Here is a 12,554-nt window from a genome sequence, read left to right on the forward strand (position 1 = left end):
AGATGTGGCGCAGTCTCAATCCCCGGAATTTTTTGAAATCCAACTGAGTAAAGCCCTGAGCAACAAAGTTTCACCCTCTATTGAGGAGGAGGTTGCAGTAGGGAGCTCCTGAGGTCCCTTCCAAGCTGAATTTTGCTGTCATTCTATGCTTACGTTAAACACAAAACAAAGAAAATAGGTAAAGACAGGAATTTAAGCTGCGGGTAAGAATACAGAATATGAACAATGTCTTGATTTAATTTCAATCTCCTGCAGTTTTTCATGCAGTTTTGAAAAATAAAAGCTGGCAGTTTGTAATTTAATAGAAGTAGTTCCTCACTCAAGAGAAACAAATTCATACATGCTCAAACTGTAAACTGTATGAATTTCAAACTACTTGGACTAGACCTCAGAGTCTCAGGCCTTGTCTAAAAGCTCATCAGGTAGAACATTATCAATTAAGAGTGCATTTTGCAATATTGTAGTGGCTCAGCAACAAAAAAGTCATTTTATTTCCTTCTTTATCCTGCTGATAAACATTGCATTATACACTAACATAAGGACAGAGCAAAACCAGATTCAGCCATCATTTCTTCTTCTGTGCCTGGTTCCAGAGCATCACGGTCAGAAAGGAGAGGACTTGATATGCTGTTTGTAATGGACTGAAGCAGGAACCACAAGTACAGAGGGAAGAGTACATACATTAGCTGATGTTGGTATTATTGGTTATTAAGTCAGAACAAATAGTCAGAATTCAGGTATCTTTACTGAGACTATGAAAGCCAGACTTGCTTTTCCAGGCCTTTTAAGGTGATTGGAGGGAATCTGGAAGAGTGATAATACAGCGTAAATGAAAAAGGGAAGTGCATAGGCATACATGAAATCATACATAATTTGAAAGGCAGATGCTTCCTAACAGATGTATAAAGAACATAATCAATTCCTATATTGCTGCTGAGCAAAATTTAAGATTCATACTTCATAAGATATCAAACTCAGATATTTTGAAGCTAGTTTCTGATGATGATTAAAATACGGCCACAGACTAGCATCACATAGTAAGTGTATTATAATATTCCCTCAAATCCTCCAATTAAGTTGAGTATACTAATTATATATATATATATATGTATATAAAGAGAGAGACTTTTCTTTAAAAAAAGAGAGAAGCCGAAAGATCACTGTGTATTTATTATGCTATTTATTTGTATTAGGGCAATGAAGAAAATTCAAAATCTTTATCTTACAGACACACAACACACCTCCTCATGCTTTTGCAACTCCAAGGCTAGCCGCAGACAGTGTGGAGACTCCAAACCTAATGTAGGGGTGAAGTCTAAATAAAATAAAATAAAACAAAATAAAATAAAATACTTTTTAAAATCAATGACTCTTGTCTTCCAAATTCAGAGAATCTATTTCACAAACTTTCAACCCTCTCTGACCTCTGTACTGATGACCTTCACCCTTCCCAAGCTCCCCTTGCTATCCTGAGCCAGGACACCAGGGCAGCACCTACCTACACTCTTCCCTGCCTTTGGTCTTCCCAGCCCCATCCAGACTCCCACAAGTTTTCTGACTAAAAATTACTTTGGTTGCTTTTGCCTATATATGACCTGCTCAGCAGAGAACTGTGTCTGACATTAATCCTCATGAAACAACACCAGCTGCCGTGTGAAGAAGTAAGAAACACCACACAGCATACACAAAGTCCAGGGAGGTATAAATCCGGACTATACATAAATCTGCTGATTATTATTATCTGTGCTTATTCATACACGTAAGAGAGAACAGTAAATATTTTCCCTGGTTTATCTGTGTGGTATTTTGGATGTTCAGTTCTCACTGCTACTTGGCCAAACCGAACCAGTTTGTAACAATATCGGATGTTATTACGTTAAAGGAATGTTGTATTAAACAAACACCCTAAACATCTCTGGAGCTGGAATACAAGTCTTCCTCTCCTAACACAGTGCTCCAGCCACAGAACTACTGTCAGGGTCAGGTCTGTGACTGCAATTTCTAACCCAATGAGTTACTAATCATGCTTTGCCATAGCTTCAGTCGCAGAAGGTAGGAATGGGAGGCCTGAGGAACAACCGCTGGTTCGGCAGCATAGGCATCTCCCAGCAGATGCGGATATGAATCCCCCAACCCACAGTAAGAAACAAAACTTAATGTCTTTTGCATGTTTGTTAACGGAAATTCTATGGTATTGCTTGATACTGTTAAAAGAATATAGAGTTCTAGTTTTATGGGGTTTTTTAAATGAGGAAAAGGCAGTTGATGGTTCTGATGTAGAAATAAGATGTATCTGTGTGTCCTCAGCTTAAAATCTCAGTGGCAGGTAGTTATTGACATGTCATGTTTCAATTCCCTTAAGCCAATCGAAAATTGATGAGGTCACATCTGATGGTCTGTCTTGCGCCAGCTGCATGTTTTTACCCCCACCTCGCTTTGGTCTGGCATTCATGAGAGCGGGCATAGAGCCAGCCTGGAGTGACAGCCTAGCTGAGGACTGACCACTTGCTGTTCGCAGGTCAGACTTTGAGGCACACCAGCTCCCTGAAGCCAAGCAGCACCCAGTCACACAGCTCCCGGTGCAAGAACAAGGGAAGGGCAGCGACAACCTTGGCAGCAAAAGGTGACGGGAACTGCATAGTCCCTGGCCACTGTAACTCAACAACTTCCATGTGGTGGCATCAGCATTGGTGTTCATTGAACCACAGCAGGGAACTCAGGTGAGCTACAGCTCTCTTCTATTCTGGGTTAATTTTGGAGGGGACTCTGCATCATGGCTTACCAAAATAGCTTACCAAATTATTGTGAAACTCTTGCAACGCTGGCTTGTGTGGCTCTGGTCCCACCTCTGTTATACAAGGAAGACAGATGCTGAGCCAGCATGGGGGTGGGGGGGCCGAGGGCCGCTGCAAGGGCCTTAAAGATCATCATGTCACTGTCGAAGTCACCTTTGCTCGTGTGGGTCTATTTCTGGTACTTCGTCAACGTAAATAATACCTAAATAAAACAAACTGATGCCATTATGCTCATTTTGACTGTTTTCTTTCCTAAGGTATTTTTCAAAAGATAAATCTGTAGTATTGTAAAAAAAGTTCAAGCAGTCGTTCTCTTTTCCTGTAGCTCACGTCTACGCTCACTTTGCTCAGCCCTGCGTGTGCTCTGACACACCAGGTCGGGGAAGGTGCCCGTCATTGCACTTCCAGCCGTTCAAAACCACTTCGTTTCTACTTGGCAGCCGCACATGTGGCACGTTGACACCCGCTTCTCCCTAGAATCGCATTCACCGCCTTCCTGAGAGCGAACCCGGGCGCCAGCCCTGCCCTTACCGGCACACGCCGGGGCACGAAGCCCGGGCTCCCGCCGGGGGTGTCCGCGGGGCCGGGCCGACTCCTCCGCGCAGCTGCCCCGCACCCGCGGCGCGGAGCTGGCGTCCCGGGGGGGCAGCTTTTCCCCCGGCAGAGGGGAGCGCTGCAGTAGCCGCCGCCTTCCCCTAGACGGAGCTCGGCGGCGCAGTGAAAGTGACAGGCAGCGGCCGGGGCTCCGGGGCGGCCGGGCAGCCAGCCGCGCTCCCGGGGACGCGCCGCCCCGCCCCGCCCCGCCAGACATGTTCTCCCGGAGCGCCGCCGGCCCCCGGCCCTGACCCCCGCTCCCCGCGGCCGGCGGACAGCCAGCTGCGGCGGGGCGCGGCGGCCATGGGGGGAGGAGGAGGACGAGGAAGCGGCGGCGGCCGCTGAGCGCCCAGCGCCCCGGCGGGCAGGGCAGGGCAGGCGCGGAGGGGGCTGTGGGGCGGCAGCGAGCGACGTGAGTGCGAGTGGTGCTGCCGCCGCCGGCGGGGGGAGCGGAGGTGGGGAGGGTGTGCGGGGAGGGGCGGCGGGCTGCGCTCCCCGCCGTCCCCCGCCCCGGCCTGACCGCCCCGCCCCGCGGGAGGGGTGCGGGCTCAGCCCCGCGCCCCGACGCTGCCGGCCGGCGTAGTCGGTTGTTGCCGCCTCAGAAGTTGGGGCCGGCCCCGGGTGGAGGGAGCGCGATGCCCGGCGGTGCCGCCGCCGCGGCGGCCGCTCGCTGAGGCGCTCCCATGGTGCCGGCACCCGCCGCGGGGGCTGCGCCCGCCGCCGCCCGCCGAAACTTGGGGGAAGTTTCTGAGCGAGTCGGTGAGTACCAGGTGGCGGCTCCGCGCCTCTCCCCGCCGGCCGCGTCCCGCATGTGGCGGGCCCGGCGCAGCTTCCTCGCCCCCAGCCCTGGCGGCGGCGGCCGCGGTCCGGCTCCTCTCGGGCTTCGCCTGCGGATGGCGGGGCTTTGCGAACAGCCCCCCGGCGTGTCCCGCTGGCGGGGGCAGCGCGGCGGCGGGCGGCAGCTCCCGCCGTGGCCGCGGAGCCGCCGGGACGGCTGGCGGGGGGCGGGCGTGGGGCCGGGAGTTCTGTGGCTCTGCGTGCTGCGGTTGACGGAGGAGTATGACAGGGCAGGGAAACATGGCTGTGGCGGTCTGCAGAAATAATATTCTTCAGATGAGCGTTGTTTTCTGCGTGGACTTGGATTTAAAAAGCAGAGCGAGAACGGTATGTGAGCTGTCAGCGTCTCAGTCTTTCCTGCTGTAGTGGACCTAGTTGGAGTGTCTCTTTTGTGTGGTTTATTCGAGTTTATACTATCCTCCCACCCCTTTTAAATTTTTTTTTTATGCTATCGATAATTTATTGCATTTGCTAGTGTGTGGTCTGCTGTAAGTACTGCACGGGGAAAAAAAAAACCGAAGAGAATAAGTTTAAAAACAAATACTGCAAATACTCTTAGCAGAAGTATACAAAGCCGTGTTATTAGAGGAATAACTAGGGTTTTCTTACAGCAACATCTTCAGAGATACTCGTTGCAGAGTCTCATGGGGCTAATTCTAGAGATCAAGTGTGTGGATGTGCTTTAGTTACTCATCTTTTCAGTAGTGTATATGAGGTTTAGAATCTAGTGTATTATTAATTTACTCTATTCAGTCACAGCTTCACTTTCCTCCTCGTGTAGCAACTACAAAAGACACACACCTGGTCAGCTTTCTGTTCGTGGTTAAATGAGAAATAAGAATGAACCAGTTAAAAAACTATAGCCAAGTGCTGGAGTTGGATCCCATTTTAGAAATGCTTCAAGCAAGTGTTTACTGGTAAGAAAAACTGAAGTTATTTACCAGGTAAAGAGGTGCTTAACTTAAATGTGAAAGACTCTTAGGTATAGGATAGACTCGGCTGCTCACATCAGTGATGAAAATGTAGTTTGAAATAGAATCAATATAAGGAGATTTGCTAAGATTTATTTAAATGCCAGTGTTTATTTAGAAGATGCTATTTTAAATACAGAGATTAGAGTAGATTGCAATTGAGATGTTTTGTGGTGCTGAGTGATAAATGTAAATATTACTGGAAGTTATTCCAACAGCTTGAAGTGTTTAAATAGGAATGTGGTGTCTTTCATCTCCACCACATCTCAGTCTTGCATTACTAGAATTGCTACTTGCCGTGTTAATTCAGGACATTAGTATGTTTTAATACTTACAAAGGATTGACAAACAAGACAACTCGAAATGGTTCTGTGGAGTCGTTTCTAAAATTGTCGGTAAATGTTAGTGGTACTTTTATTAATTATATGAAAACCACTGCTAAAACTTGCTCTAATGTATATAGAAGTCATAGTCAGCCCCTGAATATTTTGGAGTCAAATTCTCCAAGTATGGTCAAGCATTATTTTTATTACCATGGGCTTTTTCACTGTGTCCTGGTGTTGATGTATCTGCACAGCACAGTGCAGCACCATGCACATATATGAACTCGAGGGCTCTGTACAGGTGTTATTTTCGGTAGGACCATGCAGCGCAGCAGCTTGCACAGGGCGCTGGGGTGTCTGTGCCACACTGAGATGTATGGAGCTCAGTTCTGTGCGTTTTTCCTGACTGAGGTAGCATGCACTAATGTATGTGACCTATTGTGCCAGTTTCCAGTAGCAAAAGCTAAAATAAATTTTTGATGGCAATTGCCCTGTTGCTGGGTTCATACCTTTATTTTCCATGCTCTGTAGGCTGGGCAAGTATGATATATATCGGTCCTTTCTGGCTGTATAACTTTTGCTCAGAGGGTCTTTTTCCCTTGACCATACATACATTTCTGTTAATGTGTATATAAAACAGGGGCAGGCCTTGCGCCTATCAAATGAAGCTTTCTTTTGCCACAGAAATTGGGTTTTATCAAAGCTAGTATTTCTCTCGTGCTGTTAAGGGGAACATCGAGCTGAATAAATATAACATTGTATATCTTATTTGAAATACCAAATTTCTATGGACAAAATAGAAGCTATGAATGTTTGTTATTGAGAAAGCAACACAGGCAAAGATACTTTGATTTTTTTTTTTTTCCCCGATTTAAAAAAAAAAAAAGTTTTATTCAGACACAACAGCACTTGCATCCAGCCCAGCGGAAGCTCTTGGAATTTCATGCACGTGTTGAAACATTTTCAAATCATTGCAAATAAATAAAAATGATAGGAATAACAAGAAGAGGGGATAAAATCGGTGTGGAAAGGCAAGGATACCAGCAGTGCAGTAATGAGTCCATGAAGTTCACATGGGAGTCCCTAAATTATGTGTTCGCTAGAGGGTTGGGTTCCTTTTAGCTAAAAGGATCTTCCTTATTTTTTCACTACATATTAATCAGATGGAAAGATGAATCTTTGGCCCAGTGGAGCTGGGATGGTGATCTGGGAGGAAGGTGGTGTGAGGAAAGCAGGCAGAGGGGCGGTGGGGCTGCCACCAGAGTCGTCGCAAAGGCGAAGGGCTGGCGCAACGCGATACTGGCTCGGCAGGAGTAGATTTATGGCAGGACTGGAAGGAACACTTTGTGCCCAAATTGTTTATCACAAGGTACATCTTTCTGAATCCCAAGGTTTTTTGTGTGTGGTGGGTGTTTATTTACAGCATTTTAATTTGTGAGAGATGTAACAAGCATCCTCTTACCAAAGAGCTGGTTCTCAATGTATGAGAAACAATTTTTCCTAATAAATTGTAAAAGCTGTTTCCTCACAGAGATGGATGTTTTCCATATCACATATACTGCAGATTGTGAAATGAAAATACATTTAAGTGTCATATTTTATTGACCTTTAGAAAGCAAGTATTCTTTGAAGCGGAAGTCATCACTGGAAACTGTTGTTGTTGTAAGGAAGTTAATATAAACTTCAGAAATGCTTCACATTAGCAGGGTGTTTTGCAATAGGATGGGATTTAATGTCTTACCTAAACAAGGTAATGTTCCTTACTGCTTGCTGAGCATTTCGGAGATACAGTGTTGTAGGGATGTAAAAGATGGTTAAAATTATTATTACTGAAGGAATAACTACTGGAAAATACGCTTGTCCAGTGTTCTGCTTGGAGCAGTAATGGTCACTGATGTGTGAAATACTTATATTAAATGTGTGGATGCACGTTCACAGGCGCTAGTTCGGAGCAGCCTTTCAGGTGTAAGGTTGTCCCACTTCATTTATTGTCCATGTAGTCGGTAGCAGAAGGATTATAGCAGTAATCAAGCATTTATGAGCTTTAAAACTCCAGCTGTTGTGCAATTGATACTTGTCATACTGAACACATTTATGTTAGTCTTTTTACTTTCCAAAAATCCACCAACTACAATGCCGCCATCCATATCTTCTAAATCAGTTTTATGACTCTGAGTTATTAAAGATACTCGTGTTCGTAGCTAAACAGTCTGCAACGTAGTTTTTTGTCCAGCTGTATGTCCGGACTAGTGGTTATGTGTTGTGGAAGGATTCACTGCATGGGATCATGGTCACGGGGGGCAGGCGATACAGAGCTGCATGGAGAACACTAGAGATGTGGTGGAGACAATGAACTCTGTGTGGGGAACTTGGGTGGGAGGATATGGAGCTCTGCAAAACTTAGTAGAAAATTTTAACCTCTTTGCTTTAGAGGGTAAACACAGAGCCCGTTCTTCTGGCGTGGAAGGAGTTATGCTTTCCCATCTCTCCTCTTCTGTAGCCATTTAGAGAGACACAGCGTTAGGGTATCGTAGTGCTAGACCTGCTAGATCTGTGCATCACACACAAGTTACCGTGTAGGGTGGGTATGTAATGTGGGAAACTGAACTCAGAACGTGCAAAGAGAAGGTGCTTCACAAGCTTTACGCTCTTTGAGGCGGAAGATTTCTGTCGCTAGTCATTTAATGAGCTTATTGCTTCTAATCTGAGAGCAAAGATGATATATGAAGGCATAAACTGAAATTGTAAGTTGTGTTTGGGTACCATTCACATTGTGTGGAGATCAAGCCCAGTGAGCTGTGCTTACACTGGGGCTTTGGTCTTCCACGTTGAGTCCCCATACACTATGGCCATGCTTGCTGCAGTGAGTTGGTTTCCAGCATACAGTGGGAAATCCTGCTCTTTTTTCCTGAATCTGCGTGCAGTTCTTGGCCTATCCACATATGTAACTGAAGCATACGCAGCCAAAACTCTTCAGACTTGACTTGAGCTTGTTCCAAGCAGTACCAGCCTGCTGGTCCAGTATGTGCAGATGAACTGTTTTTGCTCATGGCTGCCAACATTGATCGATAGGACCAGAAGAGAGTGTGCGAGACAGAGCTTCAAGCTTTTGAGCGTGATTTCTGACCTTTGGAGAGCAGCGGTGAGTCTTCAGGTCTGCTGGCGCTGCATGGTGGTAGCAAACGCTGGACGGGGGACACGCTTGTTACGTGATACGGTCGCTGCTGGCCCCTGTACGCCGGCCAGGTCTGGCGCAGGACAGCGTGTGCGGCACGGAGGGACTGCAGCCTCCCCTCCACCTCCTGCCCAGGAGGGCTATTTTTGTGGAACTGTGTGATTAGCTCTGGTATCTGCCGTCTTCCAGCACGGAAGGTGTGTTTAACGAGAGTGACTGTGTCAGTACAGAAACAATTTCAGAAAAAGCACTTGCTTTTGTAAGGCAGCCTGCGCCTAATTGCTGCTGGTTCTTAGTTAAGTATTTTGCTTGAATAGCTAATTTCCTTGAAATAATAGGTAGCATTGAGACCATTAATTTCTTTGATTTTACCGAGTCCATGCCCGCAATGACATGTAATTTATCCACCACGAGGCACACACAAGTGTGTTAACTTCAGTGGATACTGCTTGATCTTTCTTAAGGCTTTGGCTGACCACAGGGACACCAGCTGGTGACATTAAGGAAAGATGGCATTCACCTGTTTAAGTGGTGTGAGAGGCCTGCCTAACTTGCGATGGAGCAAGGAGGAGAGCAAGAGTATTTGCATGAAGATGCTTTAAACATCATTGGTTTTTTTGTGGTTTTTTGTGTTTTTTCAGGCTTATTTTGTGTAACTGTGTAGAAACTGTGTCCAACGTACGAGGGAGATGAGCAGTACATTGTGCACTTGTATCTTTGATCCAGCTTGTGACATAGATGACTGCACACAATGCCATGATATAAAAAGTAATACTGTTTACTGTTGTGCCCATGCATTTGTTGTAGCCTGTTCTATTACTTTTTTCCAATTATATAAAGTTAATGTTTTGTTAAAGTAACCAAAATATTGTGAAAATCATTGTAAGTTCCTTTTTGTCTCCTGTTTTTCTACTGGAGGCTGAGCATTCTCTCTGTAAGAGCTCAAGGGAGCTTTATGGATCCAGTGGGAATAAGAATTCCGCCCATCAAAAAAAAAAAAGCACAGGATTTAGGAAAAGAGACCCTCCTCCTGACTTTCGTGCTGTGCATTGATTGTTCGCATTGACACTGAACAACCTAACAAAAACCTTCATACAGAAGTTTCCGCAATCATACTCCTGTTTTGAATGCTAACGTGTGAATTTCAGACATAATTCATTTTTGAAGACTTTTGGCCTATCATTTTATTGTTTTTTCACGCCTAAGGAACCTGAAAGCGTGGTTAACCACAGGACATCTCAGAGTAGAAGAGGGAAGAAGTTTTCCACAGTGAGTGAACATGTTCTACAGGTGTTTCAGTTTGCTAAGATAGGCAGAAAATGGAAGGAGGTTGTATGGTATGAGGGATCAAAAGCCAGGGACTGCATAGAGACTGTGGATAATTTCTGAAACAAAATGGAATAAGTGTTAAGTAGAAAGCCTAGGACATGAAAGCCCAGGGAATTGTTGGATGATATTGAAAAGACTGAAGTTAGATCCTGAATTACTTGGTTGTACTATCTTAAGGTGAAAACTGGACATCACATGACCAAGTAATCAAAAAGGCATGTTTAAGTGTGACGATTTGCTGCAGAATATTTGAGCTGGCTCTACTGAAACACAGTTTAAAAAAAACCCCTCAAGATTATTTAAAAATTCAACTGTAACTCATTCTGTCAGAGGCTTGCATTGCTGTGCTTTCCAAATGGTGTGTTGGTTGTAGTGTTTTGTAGGAGCCTGTTAGTGCAGCAGCTCTTAACAAAACACAGGGAATGGAAAGATGGTATTTTTGCATCAAGCAACTGATGTCTTTCACCAACTCATTTTATATGGGAGCAGTTGGTACACATACTGTTTGTTTATATTGCAGTCTTTGTTTTATTTACTGATGCTGAAGTGTGAAAAAATGTAAGATGTCAATAAAAATGACAGGCACCATTTGTTGTTAGGGCTGAAACAGAAGAGGTGTCTCTCACTGGTTATTAATTTGTCTGGATTTTTTAAACTGAATTTAAAGGTTTCTTGCCAAGGAGCCTGACCTGAGAAGATGCTGTGGCTTGGTAATCCTGTTCATATGAAGCAGAAGTGTGCTGTCATGGGCTAAAGAAACATCCTTCCCACCCCTTACATATGAGACACCTGCACTGAACAGGTGTCTTGAAAACTGCCACGAGAACCACATTCATTCCTGTTCAGATGGACAAATGTTGCAGATCAGTGACATCCGCTGTGGCTTAGAAATTTCTCATGTTTATATTACCATATGTATAAACATGATTTATGTTGTCTTTTTTAATAGGCGCTGTAGGTTGGAACCTTGTACAACCTAACGAAGTGACATTCATTAGAACGATAGTCTTATTCTGTGGGAAAATTACATGGGCTGGGCTTGCAGAGAAGGGAAACTGTAAAAGACGCATAGGGGAGGGAGAAACACTTTTAAACTCCGCTGTGTCGGTGTCAATATTGGACATGAGGTAGAAAGTGGCAGCAGACTGCTTGCAGAGACTTCTGTAGGAGGCTTTCTGATTTTCTTCTGTTTTTAAGCAGTTGTATTAAGTAACTGACAAAGCCAAATACTGGGATGCCGATGACTGGACATACAGTCAAATTTCAGCACATCTTTAACAGATCAATCCAGAAAGAAGAAAAATGCATCCAGATTATTCAACTGTGTGTTTCTTTGTTTTATACAATCCATGTTGAGCCTCATGTTATCATTGTATTTAATAAATGAAGCAAAATTACTTCTTTCAGTTTTTTCTAGCTCTTCTGACTGAAAGTTGGGTTTTCAGTTTTGGGTGGGATTTTCTGAATTGCATGTCTTAGACAAAGTATGGAAGGACTGAGAGGAGGCTTTTTTACAGGATGGATGAGCCATCTTTATCTCTCACTACATCATTGTGCTTTGTCAGGCTTTCTCTGGTGGGCAGCAGCAAAACCACATGTTTGTGGTGGTGTTTCATATCCTAGTTGAGTGCTGTTTTCCGCATGCTCTATTTACTCCCCACCTTAACAATACAAATAGGTGCTTTTAAGAAGCGTTATTAAAATTCCTGGTCAGAAGCAGCGCGGTTGTTCACAAGCTGTGGCTTGTAGAGCACTTCCAGAGGAGGCAGGTGGAAGCCAGCTGGGGGAAGGTGCTGAGCTGTGCTCAGCCAAAGAAGATGGCAGCTGGGGCTTCAATGGCCTGCTCAGCACCAGGTGTACCATCCACCCATCCTCCCGTCTCTCCAAGTTTGCGCTAACGTATGTGAATTCAGCAATCAGTTTCCTGTGATACCAATACGAGAGAAGCAGCTGATGATAAAGCATACGTTAAGAGAGAAGAGGTGCAGAAAGTGGTGGAGGCGGGAACTTGCTGAAAGAGAATAGCAGGAAGCCTGAACAAGCAACTGTGTTCATTGTGGCAATTACTGGACAGAAATAAGGCATCTTCTGGAGTAAGATAAATGTTAATCTGCATTTTGTTCTGTTGGTGCTGTTTGTAGCGCAGCTGGCTGGCAGTCATTTGTAGGTGCTATAATCACACAGACAATACCGAAGGAATTCAGATATTTGAAAAGCACCAAAAGCACGTTGAACAGGCTATCATTGATTCTTTACCTTGCAAAATCTTTATGGGATGCATTAAGGGACCAAGATGTGAAGAGCGTACAGTAATCCTAACACTGTAAATCAAGGATGGAGGGTAGGTACTTCTAAGTTAACAGCACAGACCTTTTTGGATGTTCTGTATTATAAATAGCTCTGGCTTTGGGCCTTGACTTTTGACTCCTACTGCTTTTACCATTTATTCTTTTGTCTTTGTCTTAGCAGAGCACTTTGGTTAGTACAGAAAAAGACTGATGCCATTTATTATGTTGTTTTATCATTTGAA

At 44.8% G+C, this 12,554-nt stretch overlaps 1 protein-coding gene across 3 annotated transcripts in view; it reads left to right on the plus strand.

Annotated features, from left to right (window-relative positions):
- The first annotated feature begins 3,586 nt into the window (after positions 1-3,586).
- The window catches only part of GHR (growth hormone receptor), a 128,764-nt gene continuing 119,796 nt past the window's right edge, over positions 3,587-12,554 (plus strand). The window contains exon 1 of one of the 3 annotated variants that reach the window (XM_065655626.1): positions 3,587-3,801. The gene's annotated coding sequence lies outside the window, so the exon portion shown is untranslated. Of the gene's footprint in view, positions 3,802-3,909; positions 4,149-12,554 lie in introns of those variants that run through there. The other 2 variants (XM_065655625.1, XR_010607795.1) reach the window with 2 other exon arrangements.

Source organism: Caloenas nicobarica, chromosome Z (assembly GCF_036013445.1).
Source record: "Caloenas nicobarica isolate bCalNic1 chromosome Z, bCalNic1.hap1, whole genome shotgun sequence".
NCBI classification, from domain to species: domain Eukaryota; kingdom Metazoa; phylum Chordata; class Aves; order Columbiformes; family Columbidae; genus Caloenas; species Caloenas nicobarica.